Here is a 23,393-nt window from a genome sequence, read left to right on the forward strand (position 1 = left end):
GCAGTGTCTTGGCCAATGCTGGCCTTCATTCCTTACCCCTCTCTTCCAGCCCCTTTTCTGTGCTTTTCTACATCTTTAAAGTAAGAAGTGGTCTATTTGCAGTGAAGGAAAACAGCCCGTGGTCACCTAAAAGTAAAGGAGAAAGGAAACTAAGCCTCAGTCCTAAGACCTGATCCAGCGATCAGAGCCCAACTTCGATGGGCTGCGATGGTCCCCCTACATCTTCGATGGGGGAAATCTTTTCAGATGGAACAGTCACCAATCCCCTGCCCCTGAAATGCGCCCTTGGGCAGGGGCAATGATTTAGATGCTAGACATTGAGTGCCTAGGAAACGGAGATAATTTGTTGATTTTTCATTTTTTGTTTTTCTCTGACTTGGTCGTGATAGTGAGACAGCCGAGGCCCTGGCTGAGCTGTAGGTATTTGTCAAATAGTTGTCCCTGTCCCCTGAGTCACCTGGCCTTGGGCCTCTCTCTGCGCAGCCCACCACTGCTGCAGCCTAAATCCCTCAGCCTCTAACTCCTCCTCCCAGACCGAAGCCCTACGGGTGAGAAGTGCCCGAACCACCAAAGAGCCGCGGGTTCGCTCTGAGCCCACCCGCATTCACGCGTGTGTGCACGCGCGGGTGTATTGCGCGTGTGCGCGCGCACGCGGGTGTGTGGCGGGGGCGGGCTCTGCGCCCAGGGGCAGGGCTCCGCCGTGAGAGTGGCAGCCGGACTTGCCCGCTGCGAGGGGCAGGGCGCCGCAGTGCCGTAGTAGCGGGCCGCCGAGACGCACCGCTCCGGAGCCGCGGGGACCTGGGCGGGCAGGGGGACCTGGGCGGGCAGAGACCCCCGCGCCGCCTAACCCCAACCGGGCCGCCGGAGCTCCTGCGGCGCCCACCCGAGCTCCATCCCCCTCCCCTGGAGGGCTGCGCGGGCGGGCAGACGCCCAGACGCCAGCCTCGGTCCCCTTTCAGTCTCTCGGTTCCTCTTTCCTCCCAAGTAAGGGAATAAGCCCCGAGGAAGGAGCGCGCCGGAGAGCCGCGCAACCAAGTGTTGCTTGCAGAGGTAAGACGTGGCCCGCGCGGCGGAGGGGGCTCGGGCTGGGGACGCGAGCTGCAGCAAGTTGGAAAAGGGGGCCAAAGCGGGAGCCGGTCCCGTGGCCTGGGGAGGGAGCTGCAGCCGAGGCCACGGCGCCCCCCCTCCTGACGATGCCACCTGCCACACAGCCCCTGCAGGAGGAGATGCCCCCCTGGCGGTGTGAGGGCACTGGGAGCCGCCCAGGGTGGAGCACCGGCTTCCTCTTTGCTTGGGAGGACCTTCCGAACCTCAAAGGTGTGCGGGCGTGAGGCGGCCTGGCTCCACGTAGGGTGCTGAAGCAACTGGTCAGATTTCGCCCCTTCTAGACTTACCTTTGGTATCCAGTTCGCGCCCCAGAGTGCACAAGGGCAGCAAAGAGCGGGGACACTTTTTCTAACGTCTGGCCGCCAAACCTCTGACCGTCCCGCAGGGTTCCGGGACTTTGCGGGGTGGCGGGGGGACTTCACAAAGGCCCCGTGCTGGAGGAGCGTAAAGGGAAGCTGAAGAGTACGCGGAGACCTTGACAAATAGAAGCTACGGAAGGAGAGGAGGGTCAGGGAGGTCGGGTTGACCTGTTTAGTTTCGGACTCAGAAGATGTTTGTGCATGTGCGTGCATTTAGGATCACCTGTGGGGCTTTCGAAAACTCCACCAGCCCACTCGTCCTGCACATTCAGAGATTTTCTTCCTCTGGGAGAGTGGACTAGAATTTGAGGAGGGGGGCTGTGAAGTTCGAAAAAGCCCTACAGGTGATTCCGATGCGCTGCCCTCATCCGCGCCATCGCTGCAGGGGGAAGCACGAGACAGGAGCGAAGAGGCAGCTCCCAGGTGTGAGCAATCCAGGTGCGGGACTCAGAGTGGCGGGCGAGACCTTCCCGCATCCCCCCTCTCTCCCCGCGGAAGGGCAGGAGGGTCTGCGGCACGCGCGGTGATTTGTGGCTGCGCCGCAGTGGCGCGCGGGAGAGCTGCGAACCCGCGGGCGCGCTCGCAGGCGGGCTCGGGGCGGCTGTCTCCTCCTGCTTCATTAGCATACGATGACCTCGCGGTCCCGAGGCGGCCCTGAGAGGGCTGTTCGTCCTTTTTCTTTTCGGGACTTAGGGTAACGCGCTTTGGTTTGGGAGGTGTGGACCAGGAAACATCACTGATGAGGGGCAGCGGTCAGAACACAGGGCTCGGGTTCGAAAGGGGGAGACGACACTGTTACTTCTTCGGTGCCTGGGAGTTTTTGTTGAAAAAACAGCCCCCCAAAGTCACTTACTGGAGCACAGGGTACCCCTCGTTGTCAACGAAGGGTATTAGATCACAGGGGGCAAATGCCATCAGTATTTGGTCACCCACGCACACATACTTTGTGCTCCTCTCGTTTCAGAGCTTTGTCCTGAGGTGGGAGGGGACTTAGGCTAGTTTAAAAGGGCTGTGTTTGCGTGGTTCCGAAAGTAAATTATAGTCATCAAATAAAGGGCTGCCATTAATCTAACCTTCCTACTATACCTTCCATCCGTGTCTTTAGGGATCACCCTTAATATTTATGAATAGCACTGGTAGGCGTTATTTCAAGCATTTTTTTTTCTGGGAGGGGGGTGGAAGTGGGGAGCAAACAAAGGAGTCTTTCCTGTCTTACAGTTTCCTGTCAGTGTTTGGTTCAGATCAACCAAGACAAGGGGAGATAATGATAAACAATCAGAGCATCTTGGAATCTAGACTTTCAGAGACAGGAAAAACTAAGGACATCTGTTCCAACTCCCCCTCAGATCTCCCAGAGCACCTTCAACAGGTGGGGTTGGTTGCCACCAACCTTGCACTCCTAGAGGTCCCAGCTGTGAACGCATAAGGCTCTGCTCCAGGAAGTACCCTAAAACAGCAGCTCTTTGCTCTACTGCTGATCCCTAGCTCATCCTCTGGAAGAGAAGCACTATTTTTGTTGTGGTAAAACTTAAAAAATCTTATTGTATTGCAACGTTATGATATACATTTTTAGTATAAAAATAATTCACATTGAATGTTGGGAAGTTGAAAAGTGTACAGAGAATCGAACTACAGACATTTCCACAAGACTAGTATATTAGCATGTTTCCTTTCCAGCTATTTTTATGCCTTGAAATTGTACAGTCCAGGGAGAGCCAACATTTAGTGGATACCTAAGGTACCTTGCAGGCTTTCCTGGTGGCTCAGCGGTAAAGAACCCACCTATAATACAGCAGCTGCAGGAGACATGGGTTCAATCCCTGGATCGGGAAGATACCCTGGATGAGGGCACAGCAACACACTCCAGTATTCTTGCCTGGAGAATCCCATGGACAGAGGAGCCCAAGCAGGCTACAGGCCATAGGGTCGCAAAGAATCGGACACAACTGAAGCGACTTATCGTGGCCTGGCCACGTACCTTGCAAGTGTTAAGTATTTTAAATTCTGTGCCATGTAATCCTCAAAAGTCCTGAGGCAGTATTATCAACCCCAGAGAATTCAGGGGACTTCCCAAGCCCCACCACTTGTAAGTGGCAGCGTCAGGATTCAAACCCAGGTTGTTCAACAACTGAGGGGTTGCTTAGCCTCTGTAGCTATTGTTTCTCTGCTTTTTTAATAGTATTGTAGTGAAAGTCCTTCACATGGCTGTGTATTATTATATTTAGTCATTTAAATTGTTTCCTGTGTTTAGCAACAACATAACTCTGCACAACATCTCTGTGCAGTCTTCCTGCAGGCATTTCCAAATACTTCCTGTGTATAGATGCCCAGAAGTTAAATCACTGGGCCAAAGGGCATGAATGTTTTAAAGTTCCTAGTATATATGACAAGCTGGTTTTCGAAAAGGATACACCAGTTTATACTTCCATCCCCTTGAGGCAACTCTGCCACAGTCAAAGCAGGTGACCTATAGGAGGGTCTCCTCTCATGACCAAGCCAGCCCTCGTGGGCATTCCCCTGTCTTCATGGGGGAGGGATTATACATATTTCCTTGATGTATACACGCAAGTGTGATTATGAAAACCACACACTATATGACTGTGCCTATTTTTTGTGTGCACAAGTATCAATTGCAGAATTCTCTGGCTAGACATCACTTACTACCTTTGAACAGACTACTGTGTAAAATATAAGTGGCAGAACATTCTACTTCTCCACACAAATTAATAGATTAGCTCCCACTCTTGGAAGGCACATCACTATCAGAGCCAAATTCAGCCAGCCCAGCCAGTCAGTGACAGCTTCTTCACACACTGGCTATTTTCACCAAGCTGTTTGTTTATACCAAGTATTAGTAGAATTCCACAACCAAACCATAGTGAGTTATCTTCATATGTAACAAAATTCACCTGTTCAACTACCCGCCACCTCCACCCACTCATGGGTAGGGACTACTAATCATGCAATAAAAATTAAGGTTATACACATCAGCAAAAAATGTCCTCAAGTGAAGAAAATGTGACCACAGAAGAGAAATTAGGCAATACAAAAGGGGAAATTTTCAAATAAAACTAATTGTCCCTAGCTATGAATTTTCTCTAGAGCTGCGTTTACCCCACAGCCACCTCTGTCACCAGCAGTGGGCTTGGCAGCCTTGGAATATAATCTCATAAGTGGAATAAATATCCATTGAGCCTCCAGTGTAAAGTCTACTTGTTTAAGACTCAGCTCAGGTCTTAAAACTTTCTAGTAAGCCTTCCTCAACTGTTTATCTAGGTTAGCGATCTCTCTGCTTTAACTGTGCATACACTTAGCTCTCTGTGGTGACATCACTTATCTGCCCATCCGCCACTAAACTGTAACTCCTAGAAGTATGGCTAGCTCTGTGCCCCAGCACCTGAGCTGGTACTTTTGCACAGTAGACAATTCAGTGCACTGACTGAACAAGAGAATTTTCCAGGTACTGTGCTGGGTGCTCCATGTGCATTTCTCTTTTGATGCATCTTGATTCTGCTCAGATTGATCAGTCTCAGAAATGCCTCTGTCTAGAACTGTGCAGTGTATTTCCACATGTGATTTGCCATTTTCACTGCATTAAAATTAAATTTTAAAAAATTTCAATTTATCAGTCACATTAGTCATATTTCAAGGGCTGAAATGCCATATATAGCTTCCGGCTGCCATATTGGAGAATACACACATTGGCATTTCAAGAGTGTAAAAATTTGCTTGGGGACATAAGAGACTGTCCCTGGATGGGTGAGGTCAGGAGAAAGGAACCCACCCATAATGTGGTCTGACCAGAGGACCAAAACCTAGGAGAGCAGGCCTGCCAACCACCACCATCTGTGCTTCTCAGGGAAGTTGATCATCAGCCCAGGATAGAAATACTGACTTGGTTAGGATCTACAGTATCCAATCACAGCCAGCTATTGATATAACCAGGCTCCAACTCCATGGCCTGTGCTCTCCCCACTGCTCTATCCGGCCCCATACGTCACTGGCTCCAGGATTGTCCTCACTCTCTTGCCCCAGTTTTCCTTAATTTCTTTATTCTTAACGAATAAAGCATAACATTTCAAAGAAGGCTTAATCAGCACCACATGGCTTGAGATGACCACTTCTTTTATTCTACATCTCATGTTTCTGTTAAAACCCTGTCAGGTTGAACTAGCTTCTATACAAGTTACAGCTGTTGAGTTTCATATCCATTGAAAAAGCCCAGCTTTCTTTTAAACTTGCTCTTGAACTTTATCCCCTGCCTGCTGCTGCCCTCCCATTCCATATTTGTAGAGATGCTACCTGGGACCCAAATACAGAGCCCTTGCATTTATTCCCAATTTTGTCTTGTTTAATTCAATCTCTCTTGCCAGCTTGCCCAGATATTTCTGGCTTTGATCCTGTTACCCAGAGTATATCCTGTCCCTTCCAGCTGGCTTCCTATTGTCCCCAAACATGAGTATGACCTCTTCAACTAAGTCATCAATAAAAGATTATAAACATTACAGCATTCTGGAGCATTCCAATATATACTCCTGATAGATAGATGTTAATTCAATAAATACATAGCACGTTTTAAGATAATTTATCTTCTTGTACTGTCTCTTAATCCAGAATTATTCTTCTTCAAAAGATTATCAGAGGAATCTTATCAAAGGTCTTGATAAAATCCAGATACTCCTTCTCACAGGTATTTCCCCCATCTCCCTGCCTAATGTTGTCAAAGAAACAATTTTGTTACTTTGACGTAAACTAGTAGCAGTTAACCCATGTTGATTTCTCAAGATCACAATTTCAGTCCTAAAAGCTCATTCCAAATCCTCTTCTGTAATGTTTCCTAGGATTAACATCAACCCCTTAAGTTAAGACATTTTTATAAGTAACTTTTCCCATTTAAAAAAGTAGAATTGTATCTGCCATGAGGGTAATGGTGATTGTGATGATTGCGATGATGTGGTAGTGGTAATAGTGGAGGTTCATGGTAATGATGATGGTAGCTGTGGTATTAGTAGCTTCCTCATTCTGTGATTCTGTACAGATTAAGGAGAGTGATTTAATTATCTCAATTGTATGTTGTCTTGACACCCTTGAATATTATTGTTAGGCCAAGAGATTGTATTAATTTGAGGCAGATCTAATAGTCTCTAGCATCACTGAACATGAGATCAGAGAAGGAGCCAGGGAAGCAGTTGGTCCCAGGCCAGCCTCTTCAGCATGAGGAATCCTCCATCTAAAGGAAAGGGCCCTGCATGAGCTCACACCTTCAGGACAGGCCAAGGTCACACAACTCTTTCTGAGTGCTTTCTCCAGGGCATACTTCTCTCCATCTTTGATTCTGAAGAAGCCTACGGCTTTGTTTTCTGCAAAAATGTTCTCTTATTCTTTTGGAATTAACCTCTTAATCATTGATGTCTCAGTGAAAATTAAAGATTCTTTCTTGGTATCATGGTTTAATAGGAGAGAGGAGGAGCAAGCTTATTGTTCAAGTAGGAAATGGAGCTGAAAGATCTCCATGACAGGACACAGAATACAGAGAGAAAAGGTCCAAGTAAGAGAAGACTTTAAAAATTTATTTTATTTTATTTTATGTTGTAGTATAGTTGATTTACAATGTTCTGTTAGTTTCAGCTACAGCAAAGTGATTCAGTTGTACATATTATATATATAGTCATTCTTTTTCAAATTCTCCTCCCATCTAGGTTATTCCAAAATATTGCTATACAGTACATCTTTGCTGGTTATCTGTTTTATATATAGTAGTGTGTTTATGCTCATCCCAAACTACTAATTTATCCCTCCCCATCTTGTTTCCTCTTTGGTAGCCATGTTTGTTTTCTAAGTCTGTGAATCTGTTTCTGTTTTATAAATAAGTTCAATTGTATCATTTTTTCCTTAGATTCTGCATATAAGTGATATCATATGTTATTTGTCTTTCTCTATATGACTTACTGCACTTGGTATGATAATTTCTGGGTCCATCCAGGTTGCTGCAAAGACATTGTTTCATTTTTTATGGCTAAGTAACATTCCATTGTATGTACATGCAACTTCTTCTATTTCCATTTCTCTGTCCATGGATATTTAGGTTGCTTCCATGTCCTGGCTGTTGTAAATAGTGCCACAATGAACATTGGGGTACATGCATCTTTCCCGATTATGATTTTCTCCAGATGTATGCCCAGGAGTGGGATTCCTAGATCATATAGTAGCTCTATTTTAGCTTTTTAAGGAATCACCAATCTGTTCTCCATAGTGGCTATACCAGTTTACATTCCCACCAACAGTGTAGGAAGTTTCCCTTTTCTGCACACCATCTCCAGCATGTATTATTTGTGAGAGTGAGAGTGAAGTGAGTGAAGTCGCTCAGTCATGTCCGACTCTTTGTGACCCCATGGACTCATGGACTGTAGCCCACCAGGCTTCTCCAACCATGGAATTTTCTAGGCAAGAGTACTGGAATGGGTTATCATTTCCTTCTCCAGGGGATCTTCCTGATCCAGGGATCAAACCCGGGTCTCCCTCATTGCAGGCAGATGCTTTACCATCTGAGCCACCAGGGTTTTAAAATTTTTTATTTATTTATTTTAGTTGAAGGATAACTACTTTACAATATTGTGATGTTTTTTGCCATACATCAATATGAATCAGCCATAGGTATACATGTGTCCCCTTCATCCTGAACCCCCTTCCTACCTCCTTCCACACCCTGTCCCTCCAGTTGTCACAGAGCACTGGCTTTGGGTGCCCTGAGTCATACATCAACCGTGCCCTTTTTATCTATTTTGCATATGGTAATATATATGTTTCAATGCTATTCTCACAAATCATTTCACCCTCTCCTTCTCCCACTGAGTCCAAAAGTCTATTCTTTATATCCATATCTCCTTTGCTGCCCTGCATGTAGGATCATTGGTACCATCTTTCTAGATTCCATATATGTGAGTTAATATACAGTATTTGTGTTTATACACTTTTTGATGATGAAATCACAATAATAATAACTATCCTTTAGACATGTACCACACTTGGAAAATAACAGTGTATTTGTATCTATGGTCTTTCCTGATTCCAGTCATAAGTGTGAGGCAGGTAGCTTGGATGTCATCAGCCTCATTTCACTAGAGTGATTCACCGAAGCAGAGGCTGTGAAGAGTAGAAGAGTCTACTATGGCAAGAAAGGGGATGAAGGATAAAACTCAGTGAAGGATAAAAGTCAGCTGACCGTTCGGGCCCATCCCTCCTTTCTATGTGAGTCTGCATGGAAAGTTTTCTCTTTGCTTAAGGCATAGATGGTGTCATCTGCCCAGGCACCAAGTTTTCACATTCCTGTTTTCTGACCTGGTGTGAAAGTGCCAAGTGGCCAGAGGTCAGCAAGGCTACTTTGACCCTTGATGCTGAAATTCTTGAAGTGTTTTGGCCTAAATGTTTTCATTCCTGGCTGCATTTTTTCACCTCTCTGCTCTGGGACAGCAGCCTACAGCACTGTACCTGCTGCCTCAGTGCCCCTGCCTTTCAGATAATGTGAAAGAGCCGGAGAAGGCTCTCTCAGTCCCTCAGGGCCAGAGTGTTCCTTCCAGGATCCTTGAGAGTCATGCAAAATGGGTGCTGTTACCCAGTCACCCACACTCCCTGTCCCAAGGCCTCGTCAACAAGGATCTCCATGGCCCCCAGAACCTGACCCCAGGTCACCCACTGGTAGGAGACTGTCCTTGCCCTTTTCTCATGCCAGGATGAGAACATGATCTCACAAAAAATGATGTTTCCCAACAGGAAGTCAGTAACCGTATTTTTCTATAGTTGGGGCAATTCCCACTCTGCCCCAAAGCCCCCATGGTTCCTAAGTCCTAAATCATGAATATCCTGGAAAATGCACTCATGAGGAAGTTCACTCAATCATCTGATCACCATTAAACCCGTCGATAAATATTGAGAACCCTTTCTGTGATAGACACAGGATGAGTTGCTGGGCATAGGACCAACTGGTTCTCAGGGAGCTGGGTGGGACTGGGTAGACCAGCGACAGAAACAGACATCATGTAGCATTATCTTTAGCTGAGAGTCAGAGGAAGGTCACCAAGGAAGTCAGGTAATACTCTCTGGAGTAGATGGGCTTCGGCCAAAGTGTAAAAGCTGGCTAGAGGTTAAGTGAAGAGACAAGTGTAGGTAGTACATTCTAGTAAAGGGAACAGTATAAGTGAAGGCTCAGAGGTAGCTCTTGTCTACAGTGTTGATGGAGTGAAAACTGAGCTGAGAAGTGGAGATGAGTTGAGATATGAGATGAGTCTAGATATGTGGACAGGAGGGCCTTGTCTCCCAAGTTAACTAGGTGGATCTGTTCTGGTAGACAGTGAGGGATCACTGAGAAATTTAAAATGGGAACTTAAAGTTTGATCAGATCAGATTTTAACATTAGAGCAGCCCCTCTAACTGCAGCGTTGGGAGGAAAGAAGACAGGAAGCCGGGCTACACAAAGGGAGGCTTTTCTGTGAGCTTAGGAACTATGAGGGCTGGACAAGGTAGTTCAGATGGAAGGAAGGACAGAGTCAGGAAAGAACTGGTAATTAGGTGGATTCAAAGGTAGTGAGGGGGGCAGGGGAACCTAGGGCAGTTCTCAGGCTTCTACCTGGTACATCTGGGAGGATAGTGGTTCCATCGACCAAGAGGCTCAAGGAACCATAGCAGGATTATTGATGAGTTCAGTTTGAGGCCTGCTGAATTTGCAGTGTTAGTGAGAGATCCAGATGGAGAGGTAGTTGATAGATGAACTGTGTGGCTACAATTGGAAAGGGATTGGAAAGGGATGGGTCTAAGGGGCAGGTGTAACCACAAGAACCGAGGAGATCAGGGGAGATCAATTTTCATTTATCTTGATGTTGATACATGTATTGCCAGTATTCGAAAGATCCACGTCAAGGAGATTCATGCCTTTTTAACAAAGCAAGGAGGCTTTTCACAGCACTGAGAGTCTGGGCTTGATAGGCAAGCTTTGCCAATAGCCATCTGCTGACCAGCTAGACCAATACCCACTTCTGCCAGCTGAGTGCTCAAACTATTGTATTCCTCTTCTATGTTAGAGCCTCACAGATTGTCAGCATGGTCCTTTTCTCTAGACCAGTGGCCCTCGATGCTGGTTAAACATTAAAATCACCTGATACCATTTGTGGGTCCCAATCCAGGAGATGCTAATTTAATCGGTCTAGGGTCAGAGCCTGGGCCTGAGTATTTTTTTTAAAGGTCCCCAAGTGACACTGGCATTCAGCAAAGTTAAAAACAAAAAGTTCCTTCAGTGATTTCTCAAACTACAGGGTTTTTAATTCTTTACCTCCTCTGGCAATTCTCTTATTCTCTATTACAGTTTCTCTAAAAATCACTTCAATGTGTCAGACCTTACACTACACACTGCACTTCAGTGGTGGCTTTGGGCATACTGTCCTTACCTTTGCATTCAACACATATTTCTCTCTTGTGTCTGTAAGGCTCATGGGAAACTCTGTCAAACAATCTGTGCTTCCAACCTCTGTTTACCACTTTCTGAGTTATGTAACTGATAGACCTGTTAAAAAGACTTAGGAACCACCCACCATGAATTCTGAGTGAAACTCAGTTAGTTCCAAGGGATCCTTGCTTTCTCTTCTAAATGCTTACAGGGCAGCAGTTCTTGAATGAATCTTTATTTACTTTCAAATTGCCTGGAGACTTTCCTCCTCTAAGATTCTGATTAGGAGGTGTAGGGTGGGGACCTCGAACCAGAGGTGTAAAGTAGGAGCCCAGAAATTCACTGTCATTTCTAAGTTAATATGACAGAGGCAGCAAAGAATGGGACAAAATATTTGCAAATCACATATCTGAAAGGGGATTGTTATTCACAATATATAGAGAATTCTCCAAACTCAACAATAAAACAAGAATCCAGTTCAAAAATGAGCAAAGGATTTGAAAAACTTTTCTCCAAATACAATATGCAAATAGACAAATGAGCACATGAGAAGATGATCAACATCACTAATTATTAAGAAAATGAAAATCAAAAATCATAATGAGTTTAACACTTCACATCCTTTAGGATATCTATTGTAAAAAAAAAAAACAAAATAACAAATGGTACTGAGGTTATAGAGAAATTAAAACCATTGTGCATTGTTGGTATGATTGTAAAATGGTGCAACCACTATGGAAAACAATAGCTCAGTTCCTCAAAAAATTAAAAATAGAATACCATATGATCCATCAATTCCACTTATGGTTATATACTCAAAGGAATTGAAAGACAGTATACAAAAAGCAATTGCATATCCATGATCAGAAGAACGTCATTCACAGTAGACAAAAGGTGGAAGTCACCTAAGTGTCCATCAATGAATAAATAAAATGTAATGCATGCATGCAGTGAAATATTACTCAGCCTTAAAAAGGGAGGAAGTTCTGACACATGCTCCAACATGGATGAACTTTGAAGACATTACACTAAGTGAAATAAACCAGTTACAATAGGACAAATACTGTGATTCCATTCATGTGAATGGTTTAATCATTCTATTAGAAAAAGAAGAAAGTTGAATAGGCAAAAACTGATTCTAAATACATGCTGTTTTAAACAAAATGAAGCAGAAAGGAGGGGAAAAAAGAGTATAGGTACACCAGGAAAATGTAAACCAAGGAAAGAAGGGAGAACAGTATTAGACAAAGTAGAAATAAATGCAGGAAATGTTGATTGATATATTAAATGTGGCTAAAAGACATAATCCATTAGAAAACTTACTATCATTGAATATTTTTATTCTGAATAATATAAAATATATTAAAAAAACTTGACAAAACTCAATTACAGAGGGAAACAACATGTTTCTATCAATCTTCAACTTGCTGAGTGACAAAACAAAGGAGTAAGTAAAGAATTTTAAGGATGTAAGAAAGTTGATGCAATGGACATGTACTCCTTCCCATTCAAGAATGAACATGTATCTGTATATTATCTATAGTGAAACAGATCACCAGCCCAGGTTGGATGCATGAGACAAGTGCTCGGGCCTGGTGCACTGGGAAGACTCAGAGGGATTGGGTAGAGAGGGAGGTGGGAGGGGGGATCGGGATGGGGAATACATGTAAATCCATGGCTGATTCATGTCAATGTATGACAAAACCCACTACAATATTGTAAAGTAATTAGCCTCCAACTAATAAAAATAAATGAAAAAAAAAAAAAAAAGAATGAACATGTATCTATTGAAACACTTAAGAAATTTTGGTCACATTGTAAAGAAAATTGTGATACATTCCAAACAGTAGAACTTGTTCTGACAATAAGAAAAATTAAAAAGTTACTCTAGAATAATATATTCCAGGACTTGATGTTGCCTCAGCTCTGTGCACACCCCCCAGGCACTATTAATTCAGCGTTCAGAGAGAACAAGACCCAAGACCTGTTCTTTGACAAGCATCAAGTCTGTAGAGTGCTTTCTTCTTTAAGAATGAATGAAGAGTAAAACAGAGAGGAGCAAAGGAAAATGTAAAACAAAAGAATAGCGTACAGAATTAAAATAAATGGGCTTCTCCAGCTGGACCTAAAAGATTGTTTTAGGAGACTGGAATCCTCTTAAGAGGGCCAGAAGCCATGGTCCTTATAAATCAGAAGACAAGGAGAAAAGGCTGAGGTGATAATGAAATATGGTATGCAAAGACAGGAATGAGATATGGAAAGGTGGTGAGGAAACTCAAGCACAGCAACAGAATTAAAGTCTATTAGGTGAAACTAACTAGCAGAGTTTAAACTATAGTTAAGCAAATCAAGCCTGTGGAGGAAGTAATGTTATAAAGGATAGGCAAACAGTACTGAAGCCAATTTAAAAAGTGACGTCTAAGTAATTATTATAAATCCAGTTTTTAAATTGTGTGCAAAAGTCAGATACTTCCAAAGAGAAGATATGTATTGCTACACAAAGTTATGAAACAGCAAATTAAAATTTTAGACATCAAAAAGCATTTTTAAGTCTGAAAGGCTGGTATTTCTCTGGAGAATATAGGACAGGATGGGACAATGAAAATAAAATGTTCTGAAACCCTTGGTTCAACTATGAGAGACTCATTGCATTCTTGACATTTAAAGTTTAGAAAATAATAGTTATTGAGATTTCCCTGGAGGTCCAGTGGCTAAGACTCCACACGTCCACTGCAAGGGATGTGGGTTGGATCCCTGGTTGGGGAACTAAGATCCCACAGGCTATGCAGTGAGGCCAAAAAAAAAGTAAAAAAATAGAAATAGAATTTTTATCCCCACTATTCTATCTTCTAAATCAAGGGATCTGAGAAAACATATTTCATATGACAAAGGACAAAAAATAAAGGAGAGGCAAGGAAGCTTTAAAAAAAATTAAAAAGGAGTTTGGGATGGGCATGTACACACTGCTGTATTTAAAATGGATAACCAACAAGGGTCTATTGTATAGCACATGGAATTCTTCTCAATGTTCTTTTGCAACCTGGATGGGAGGAGGAGTTTGAGGGAGAAAAAAAGAAAATAAAAGAAGCATGAAAATAATAAGGGGTCAAATACTTCAGTTATAACAACTGACATAAATGGACTAAATGACCTATTTTTAATAAAGGTTTTCGTATTGGGACCAAAATTAAAATTCAACTATATGTTATTTGCCATAGTCATCCCTAAAACAAAACAATGTACAAAGATAAAAAGAAATGCTGAGGAAAGATATAGCTGGCAAGTGCAACAGACACTAAAGCAGAAGTCATGATATTAATGTAAGACAAATGCAACTCAATACAAATACTTTGTTTTTTCAAGATATTTATATATTTATTTTAATTGGACTATAGTTAAATTACAGTGTTGTAATTACTGCTGTACAGAAAAGTGACTGTTTTATATGTATATATATACATTCTTTTTCATATGCTTTTTGATTATAGTTTATCAAAGGATATTGAATATGGTTCCCTGTGTTGTACAGTTGGATCTTGTTGTTTATCCATTTTGTATATACTAGTTTGCATCCAATAACCGCAAATTCCCAGCCCACCCCTTTCCTACCCGCCTCCCAACCTTGAAAACCACCATCCTATTTCCTATGTCTGTGATTCTGCTTCTGTTTCATAGATAGGCTCATTTGTCCTGTTTTAGATTCCTCATATAAGTGATATCACAAGGTATTTGTCTTTCTCTTTCTGACTTTATTTAGTAGGATAATCTCTAATTGCATCCATGTTGCTGCAAGTGGCATTATTTAATTCTTTTTTATGGCTGTGTAGTTTTCCGTTGTATACGTGTACCACCTCTTCTTGATGCATTCATCTGTCAAGGACATTTAGATTGTTTCCATATCTTGGCTATCGTGAATAATTCTGCTGTGAACATGGCGGTGCATGTATCTTTTTGAATTATATATAGTTTTGTCTGGATGTATACCCAGTAGTGGGATTTCTGGATCTTATGGTAATTCTATTTTTATTTTTTTGAGGAACCTTCGTACTGTTTTCCACAGTGGTTACACAAACTTACATTCCCACCAACAATATAGGAGGGTTCCCTTTCTCCATACCCTGTCCAGCGAAGACAAATACTTTAAGACAATGATGGTGGTTTTATATAAACAAATAGTACAATTCACAGTGAAGATACACTGCTATAGAAATGTATGCATCAATAAACATTGATAGAAGAAAAACTAATGTTGCGTCCAAAACATAATCCTGTTTAAAGATTTCAAAATGCCACTATAGGACTTTCATGTATCAAGTAGAGAAACAAAAATAAATAGAAGAATTATGTAATATTATAAATGTGACTTTAATAATACATGCTGTATAATACCCAAAATATAGAGAATGAAATTTCTTTTCCAGGGCTCATGAACATTTATAAAAATGTATTTTCTATTAGCTCTAAAATAAAATCTCTATAAGTTATGCATTATTAAAGCGAAATAATAAAGATCATAGTCTCTAATCATTAGAAATGAATAATAGTAAATAACAATATTGGGGACAGACAGTAAATTATGGTCTATTTATGTAACAAAGCACTGTGTAGCCATGGAAAACAATATTGTATGTAGAAGCATATTTATTTACACCAAATAATGGTCACCATAAAAGAGTGAAAAAAGTATGAAAATGGTCAAAAAAAAGTTTAAAAAGAGTGTATGCATTTATACATGGGGAAAATTCTAGAAATAATTCACAGCAAAATGCTAATTGTGGTTATAATTGATGGTGAAGTTGCATGTGATTTTTATTTCAAAATCATATTAAATTAAAATATGATTTTAATTAAAATATGATTTGGATTCTTGGCTAAGGTTAATATTATGCTCACACAGTCTATATTTTGTAGAATCCATATTTTTCCAATTGTTTTTATAACAAAGATTAGTTTGCTAGTTTCTAGGCCTTTGGCTTTTTGTTGCTGCTGCTGTTGTTTTCCAAAATTCTTCAGAGATCAACAAAAGTGGTTAAGTAACCTGGTCATCCTTGTCCCGAGCAGTCGACCAAGCTATTCTTTGCTCTTCTTGTTTTAGAATTAACCAGTCCGCTCTGTAAACTTCCCTCAACTATGGTTTGGTCGATAGTGTTTGGGGTTATTTAGTTTCTTTCTTTCTGTTTGTCACTTAATATTTTCAAATCATTCTGAGCTACTTTTTCATAATGTGATTCATATGCATTTTTTACCATCTTCCTGTATATCATTTGCTCGTGTACCTTCCCTTTTTTTAAATTTCTAAATGTCCTTTTTAGTTTTGAACTTGTGGATTAGTCCTGCAGGCATGTATTTTAAAAGAACTATTCCTTTACCCTCTTGTGTCTGCATAAGTCTAGAGGTCCTGACTATTTATTACAGCCAGGCTTCTCTTTGACAGTCACGACCTCTGAGTTGGAGTGACTTCTTTCTCCTAAAATGTCTTTTGTGCTGGCTTCACCCTTCTGCAAACAGGGTCTTTCTGTTGGTGAAAGTGAGGTCTAGGAGTTCATCCAGTTAAACTTCTTTATTCCATTTCAACAAGGGAAATAGAAACACTTGTCTGGTGTTCTTTTAGCCAAATGAGGCTTTCTGCAAATGTTTAACCAGTACAAGTTCCCTTTCACTCATCCAACTTCCCTTGTGCCTGAAGAGTAGGGACTAGGAATGCACTGTTCATTTCCCCCTTGTGATCAAGAGGTTGGTAGAAATGCTCATGATGATATCATACTGTTTCCTCACCCTTTTCTGCTCGCTCATGAGATATTTTAGGTGTTCTATCTTTATAGTCATGAATATCCATCATAAACCAATTTTTAGTCCGAACCTACGTTGCCACGTAGATGTGTGTGTGTGTGTGTGTGTTAATGCTGTTGTGTCTGACTCTTTGCGACCCCATGGACTGTAGCCCACCAGGCTCCTCTGTCCATGGAGTTTTCCAGGGAAGAATACTGGACCAGGTGGCCCTTTCCTATTCCAGGGGATTTTCTCAATCCAGGAATCAAACCTGTGTCCTTGGGTCTCCTGCACTGTCAGGCATTTTCTTTACCACTGCACCACCAGCCCTTAAATACAGTTGGTTGGTTTGATTGTCCTGGAGAGCCACTCCAGCTCTTCATTCCTGCTCATGGGCTTTCTCTAGTTTCAGTGAGTAGTGGGCTACTCTCTAGTTGTGGTTCACAGGCTTCTCATTGCTATGGCTTCTCTTGTTGCAGAGCACAAGCTCAGTAGTTGTGGTTTACAGGCTTAGTTGCTCCATGGCATGTGGAATCTTCCCAGATCAGGAATTGAACCCATATTCCTTGCATTGGCAGTTGTTGTTGTTCAGTCATTCAGTCATGTCTGACTCTTTGTGACCCCATGGACGGTAGCATAACAGATTTCCCTGTCCTTCACCATCTCCTGGAGTTTGTTCAAACTCATGTCCATTGAACCAATGATGCCATCCAACCATCTCATCCTCTGTCACACCCTTCTTTTCCTGCCCTCAGTCTTTCCCAGCATCAGGGTCTTTTCCAGTGAGTTGACTCTGCTCATCAGGTGGCCAAAGTATTAGAGCTTCAGCATTAGTCCTTCCATTGAATATTCAGGATTGATTTCCTTTAGGATTGACTGATTTGATCTCCTTGCTATCCAGGGGACTCTCAAGAGTCTTCACGAGCACCACACAGTTTGAAAGCATCAATTCCTTAGTGCTCAGCCTTCTTTATGGTCCACTCTCACAGCCATGCATGACTACTGGGAAAACCATAGCTTTGACTATACAAACCTTTGTCAGCAAAGTGATATCTCTTCTTTTTAATACACTGTCTAGGTTTAGCATAGCTTTTCTTCCAAGGAGCCAGTGTCTTTTAATTTGTTGGTTGCAATCATCATCTGCAGTGATTTTGGAGCCCAAGAAAATAAAGTCTGTCACTGTTTCCACTGTTTCCCTGTCTATTTGCTATGAAGTGATGGGACTAGATGCCGTGATCTTAGTTTTTTGAACATTGAGTTTTAAGTCAGCTTTTTCATTCTCCTATTTCAACTTCTTCAAGAGGCTCCTTAGTTCCTCTTTGTTTTCTGCCATTAGGGTGGTGTCATCTGCATATCTGAGATTGTTGATATTTCTCCTGATCATCTTGATCCCCACCTTTGCTTCCTCCAGCACAGCAGTTCACATGTTGTACTCTCCATAGAGGTTAAATAAGCAGGGTGACAGTATGCAGCCCGGACGTACTCCTCTCCCAATTTCGAACCTGTCTGTTGTTCCATGTCCAGTTCTAACTGATACTTCTTGACCTGTATACAGGTTTCTCAGGAGGCAGGTTAGGTGGTCTGGTATTCCTGTCTCTTTAAAAATTTTACATAGTTTGTTGTGATCCAGATAGTTAAAGGCTTTAGCGTAGTCAATGAAGCAAAAGTAGATGCTTTTCTGGAATTCCCTTGCTTTTTCTGTGATCCAGTGGATGTTGCAATTTGATCTCTGGTTCCTCTGCCTTTTCTAAATCCAGCTTGTACATCTGGAAGTTCTTGGTTCATATACTAATGAAGCCTAGCTTGAAGAATTTTGAGCATTACCTTGCTAGCATGTGAAATGAGCCCAATTGTAAGGTAGTTTGAACATTCTTTGGCATTGCCCTTCTTTGGTATTGGAATGAAAGCACCTTTTCCAGGGCTGTGGCCACTGCTGAGTTTTCCAAATTTGCTGGCATATTGAGTGCAACCATTTAACAGCACCATCTTTTAGGATTTGAAATAGCTCAGCTGAAATTCCATCACCTCCACTAACTTTGTTCATAGTAATGCTTCCTAAGGCCTGCTTGGCTTCATACTCCAGGATGTCTGACTCTAGGTAAGTGATCACACCATCGTGGTTAACCGGGTCACTAAGACCTTTTTATACCATTCTTCTGTGTATTCTTGCCACCTCTTCTTAATCTCTTCTGCTTTTGTTAGATCCATACCATTTCTGTCTTTTATTGTGCCCATCTTTTCATGAAATGTCCCTTGGTATCTCTAATTTTCTTGACGAGATCTTAATCTCTCTCATTCTATTGTTTTCCTCTATTTCTTTGCATTGCTCACTTAAGTGAAGGCTTTCTTATCTCTCCTTGCTGTTCCTTGGAACTTTGCATTCAGATGGATGTATTTTTTCTTTTCTCCTATGTCTTTTGCTTCCCTTCTTTTCTCAGCTATTTGTAAGGCCTCCTCAGACAACCATTTTGCCTTTTTGTATTTCTTTTTATTGGAGATGGTTTTGGTCACTGCCTCCTGTAGAGTATTATTAATCTCTGTCCATAGTTCTTCAGGCACTCTATAAGATCTAATCCCTGAATCTATTTGTCACTTCCACTGTATAATCATAAGGGATTTGATTTAGGTCCTACCTGAATGGCCTAGTGGTTTTCCCTACTTTCTTCAAGTCTGAATTTGGCAATAAGGAGTTGATGATCTGAGCCACGGTCAGCTCCTGGTCTTGTTTTTGCATTGGCAGGAGGATTCTTAACCCTTGGATCACCAGGGAAGTCCTTAAATACAATTTTTAGTACCCTTTGTAATCATGTATACATCTGTGTCTATTTGTATGTGTCACCTGGCACCTCATCTCTCCTGTTTATCAGCAGTTCTACACTTTGGATCGATTCATGTTATTCCAGCTCTTTGATCATTTTCCTATCCATCTCTAGGCAAATACACTCCCCTCTCACACCATGCTCATGAGATACAAGTCTTTCATTTCCAGATATGAACTCCCCCCTTTCATCACACCCGAAATCTACATCCAGTACTGACACTGTTTGCTTCCATTTTATCTTAGAATCCAACTGTCAGCAGAAAGAATGGATGACAACACCCACCTTACTTCCAAATTTTTCACTGTCTTGCCCAAAACTAGTGGGACATCAGGTCAGATTAGATGATAAAGAAATTTAAATGCCTGGAAAAGGAGCTAGACACAAAATGATAGTCAATAAGGAGTAATTAATTCTTGGTTCTTGAAAAGGGATATAACTGAAACTGATGGTTTTCCTAGTGTAAAAGATTCATATGCACAGAAGACTGAAATGGATTAAGGCAGTTTTAAAGACTAGAAGCAAATGCTGAGGGCAATTAGCAGGCTGTAACTCAGAAATTGGGGGGTGCTTCACAAGGCCTGTAATGCAAGGATGGAGCTAAGAGATGATGCAAAACAAAACTTGGTAGGTTGGTTTCTGATTTGGTATTGAAATTTTGGGAGAAGGAAGGAGATTGAAAGTAAAGAACACCAATCAACCCCCTGAATATGGAGAATGAACCTCCCATTTAAAAAGTTAGGAAAATCTATGCTGCTTAGTTTTTGAGGTAGAGGTGGGGAAAGATAAGTTTGAGAGTAGATCTATTTATATATTTGAAAGTCACACCTTATAAATGGCTGGAGGACTTTATAAATGTCTGTGATTCCATCAGCGGTAGGATGTCTTTCTGACCAAATTAAGTCAGTATAGGATTTCACACTCTGATCAAAATAGTAGTCAACCAAATCAATTTTTTCTTTCTACTACTTCTTCTTTAGTGGAGGCTGCTTTCTGTTGGCTGTTTTTGCCTAGTTCACAGCAATTCACCCACAGAGGCCAGTCCCACCAATTGGACTGTAATTTATTAAACACATTCAGCCAAATTACTAACTCTGTGCTCATCTCCCAAACCCTCCAGTGTCCTAATCTAGTTCATGCACCCAGCCACTGCCAATCCCTGCAGGCAGATGTTGCCACAAAGTTCCCATTTCACAGCTTTTTTGTTTGTTTGCTTTATTCATTAACTGCTTCTGAGGAATGAAGATGAATATTTGCACTGTTTTATTTGTTGTTGTTTTTTTTTTTTTTTTTTTGTAGCTGGTTCTGAAAAGCATCATGATTCCCTTCCATCCTCTTCCTTAAATTGAAATCTAAGATTTTTCACCCCTAAGTTCCTGTCTTTTCTCATCCCTTTCTCCATTATATGAGGCCATGCAAGGGATCAGGAGATCTTAGCACATTTACCTGAATCTGATAAAGAAGATGGGAAGGCAGTTAGCAACCACTGAGCCCTGTGTGCTAGGCACCATGCTAAGAAATTTACATTCATTTTGTTCAATCCTGTTCTACAAGGTAATACCACTATTCCAAGTTTCCAGCTGAAGAAACTTGGACTCAGAGATGAAGTGAGAATAAGTAATGTGCTCAAGACCACAAATCTAGGAACTGTCATGGATGAGATGCAGACACAGATTTCTGGACTCCTGGGTCTTACTCTTCTCTATTTTATGACCAATCTTGCTGTTCAGGTATAGAATACTGTTGGTATACTATTCTCTGCATTAGAAACCAGTGGAGCACAGGAACAGTCGAGAAGTGCCTTATACCTCACAGAATCTAGTGTATAGATCTCCTGACATTTCACCCACACCCAATCCATACACATTGAATGTACAGAGCCCATGGGTTTGGAAGATTTGGGGGAAATGAAATGGCATTACTCCTAATCAGTCTAAACTAAGGAATCCATTACTTAACTCTGTATTGAAATTAAAAATTAAAGAAATTATCTTAGAGAATGAAGGAACTCTTTTAAGTTAGACCCAATTTAGGAGTCTTGATGTTTTGATTTCAGTGGTTCCTCCCTCCAGTGCAAGTATATCAGGTACACTTAGTGAACCAGAGTCTTTTCTCTCCACTGCCCTTTCGCATCAGCGTCAGCCTGTGAGCATCACTGTGAGCTGAGCTCTCCTGTCTTTGAACTGCATGGTACTTAGTGCACACTGCCCAGTGTAACAGCTTTTAGGGAAGCTCTGTGGTATCCCTTGTGGACTGTCAGTTCACTGAGGGCCCAGAAAAGTCCTAATTCATCCCAGCAACCCCCACAGCTCCTAGCAGAGTATTTTACACATATTAATTCAGTTCGGTTCAGTTCAGTCACTCAGTCGTGTCCGACTCTTTGCAACCCCATGGACTGCGGTACACCAGGCCTCCCTGTCCATCACCAGCTCCTGGAGTTTACTCATACTCATGTCCATTGAGTTGGTGATGCCATCCAACCATCTCATCCTCTGTCGTCCCCTTCTCCTCCTGCCCTCAATCTTTTCCTGAATCAGGGTCTTTTCCAATGAGTCAGCTCTTCGTATCAGGCGGCCAAAGTACTGGAGTTTCAGCTTCAATATCAGTCCTTCCAATGAACACTCAGGACTGATCTCCTTTAGGATAGACTGGTTGGATCTCCTTGCAGTCCAAGGAACTCTCAAAAGGCTTCTCCAACACCACAGTTTAAAAGCATCAATTCTTCGGCCCTCAGCTTTCTTTATAGTTCAACTCTCACATCCATACATGACTACTGGAAAAACCATAGCTTTGACTAGACAGACCTTTGTTGGCAAAGTAGTGTCTCTGCTTTTTAATATGCTGTCTGGGTTGGTCATAACTTTTCTTCCAAGGAGTAAGCGTCTTTTAATTTCATGGCTGCAGTCACCATCTGCAGTGATTTTGGAGCCCCCCAAAATAAAGTCTGCCACTGTTTCCACTGTTTCCCCATCTATTTGCCATGAAGTGATGGGACTGGATGCCATGATCTTAGTTTTCTGAATGTTGAGCTTTAAGTCAACTTTTTCATTCTCCTCTTTCACTTTCATCAAGAGGCTCTTTAGTTCTTCTTCACTTTCTGCCATACTAAGAGGTAGGTAAATGTACAAGCATAATTGCCTTTGGAACATCATTATTTTAGCCCAATTTTATAGGAAAAAGTATGACAAATAGAAGACAGAGTAGGATTTCAAGTTAGGGGAAAATCCACTATGATGTACAAAGTAGCAATTCTGTTGTAGGTAATTCATTTATTTAATCATAGTATACATTTATGCATAGCTTACAAATAACTGAAATTCACATACATACATGTACTCAAAAGGACATATATGTACATAGTTCATACTGAAAGCCTGTACACAATATGCATGTTCATATGTAGTAAACATAGACTTATGCTCCCTACAACTGCTTGGATATTTACCTTCAAGTCAATGTGCTTTAAGGCTCAATCTCTAACTAATGTAAGTAAACTTTGAAAAGACTGATTTGAGTTGTTCCAGAGAAAATAGAAAGATAGTGAAAATAAGGAATTTATTTTCTAAATTATGTAAACAATGTACTACCTTTTTAAAAAAGAAAATTGTAACTTAACATGACGAAATCTCAACTTCTAATTTCTGTGTGTTCCTTAGAGGTAATGATTATGATATTTTCTATGCATCCTTTCATATTTCTCTTTTTGCAGTTACATGTACTTGCACAATTTAAAATTGCATTTATAATTGCATATATAGTATGGCATATAAGGTTTTTTTAAATGCCATTTAATTCTATTGGTTCTAATAGTCACAATAACTATATAAGGGAGATTCCATTATTTTCATTTTACAAATGAGGACACTGGGGTTCAGACAGATTAAGATTTAAAATTTCCCCAAA

General features: G+C 41.6%; 1 protein-coding gene across 3 annotated transcripts in view; it reads left to right on the forward strand.

Annotated features, from left to right (window-relative positions):
- Positions 1 to 816: 816 nt before the first annotated feature.
- DGKG (diacylglycerol kinase gamma) overlaps positions 817 to 23,393 on the forward strand; it is a 210,196-nt gene continuing 187,619 nt past the window's right edge. For all 3 annotated transcript variants that reach the window (XM_065942306.1, XM_065942308.1, XM_065942309.1), the window contains exon 1: positions 817 to 1,050. The gene's annotated coding sequence lies outside the window, so the exon portion shown is untranslated. The remainder of the gene's footprint in view (positions 1,051 to 23,393) is intronic.

This window comes from Muntiacus reevesi, chromosome 8 (assembly GCF_963930625.1).
Source record: "Muntiacus reevesi chromosome 8, mMunRee1.1, whole genome shotgun sequence".
Lineage (NCBI taxonomy): Eukaryota > Metazoa > Chordata > Mammalia > Artiodactyla > Cervidae > Muntiacus > Muntiacus reevesi.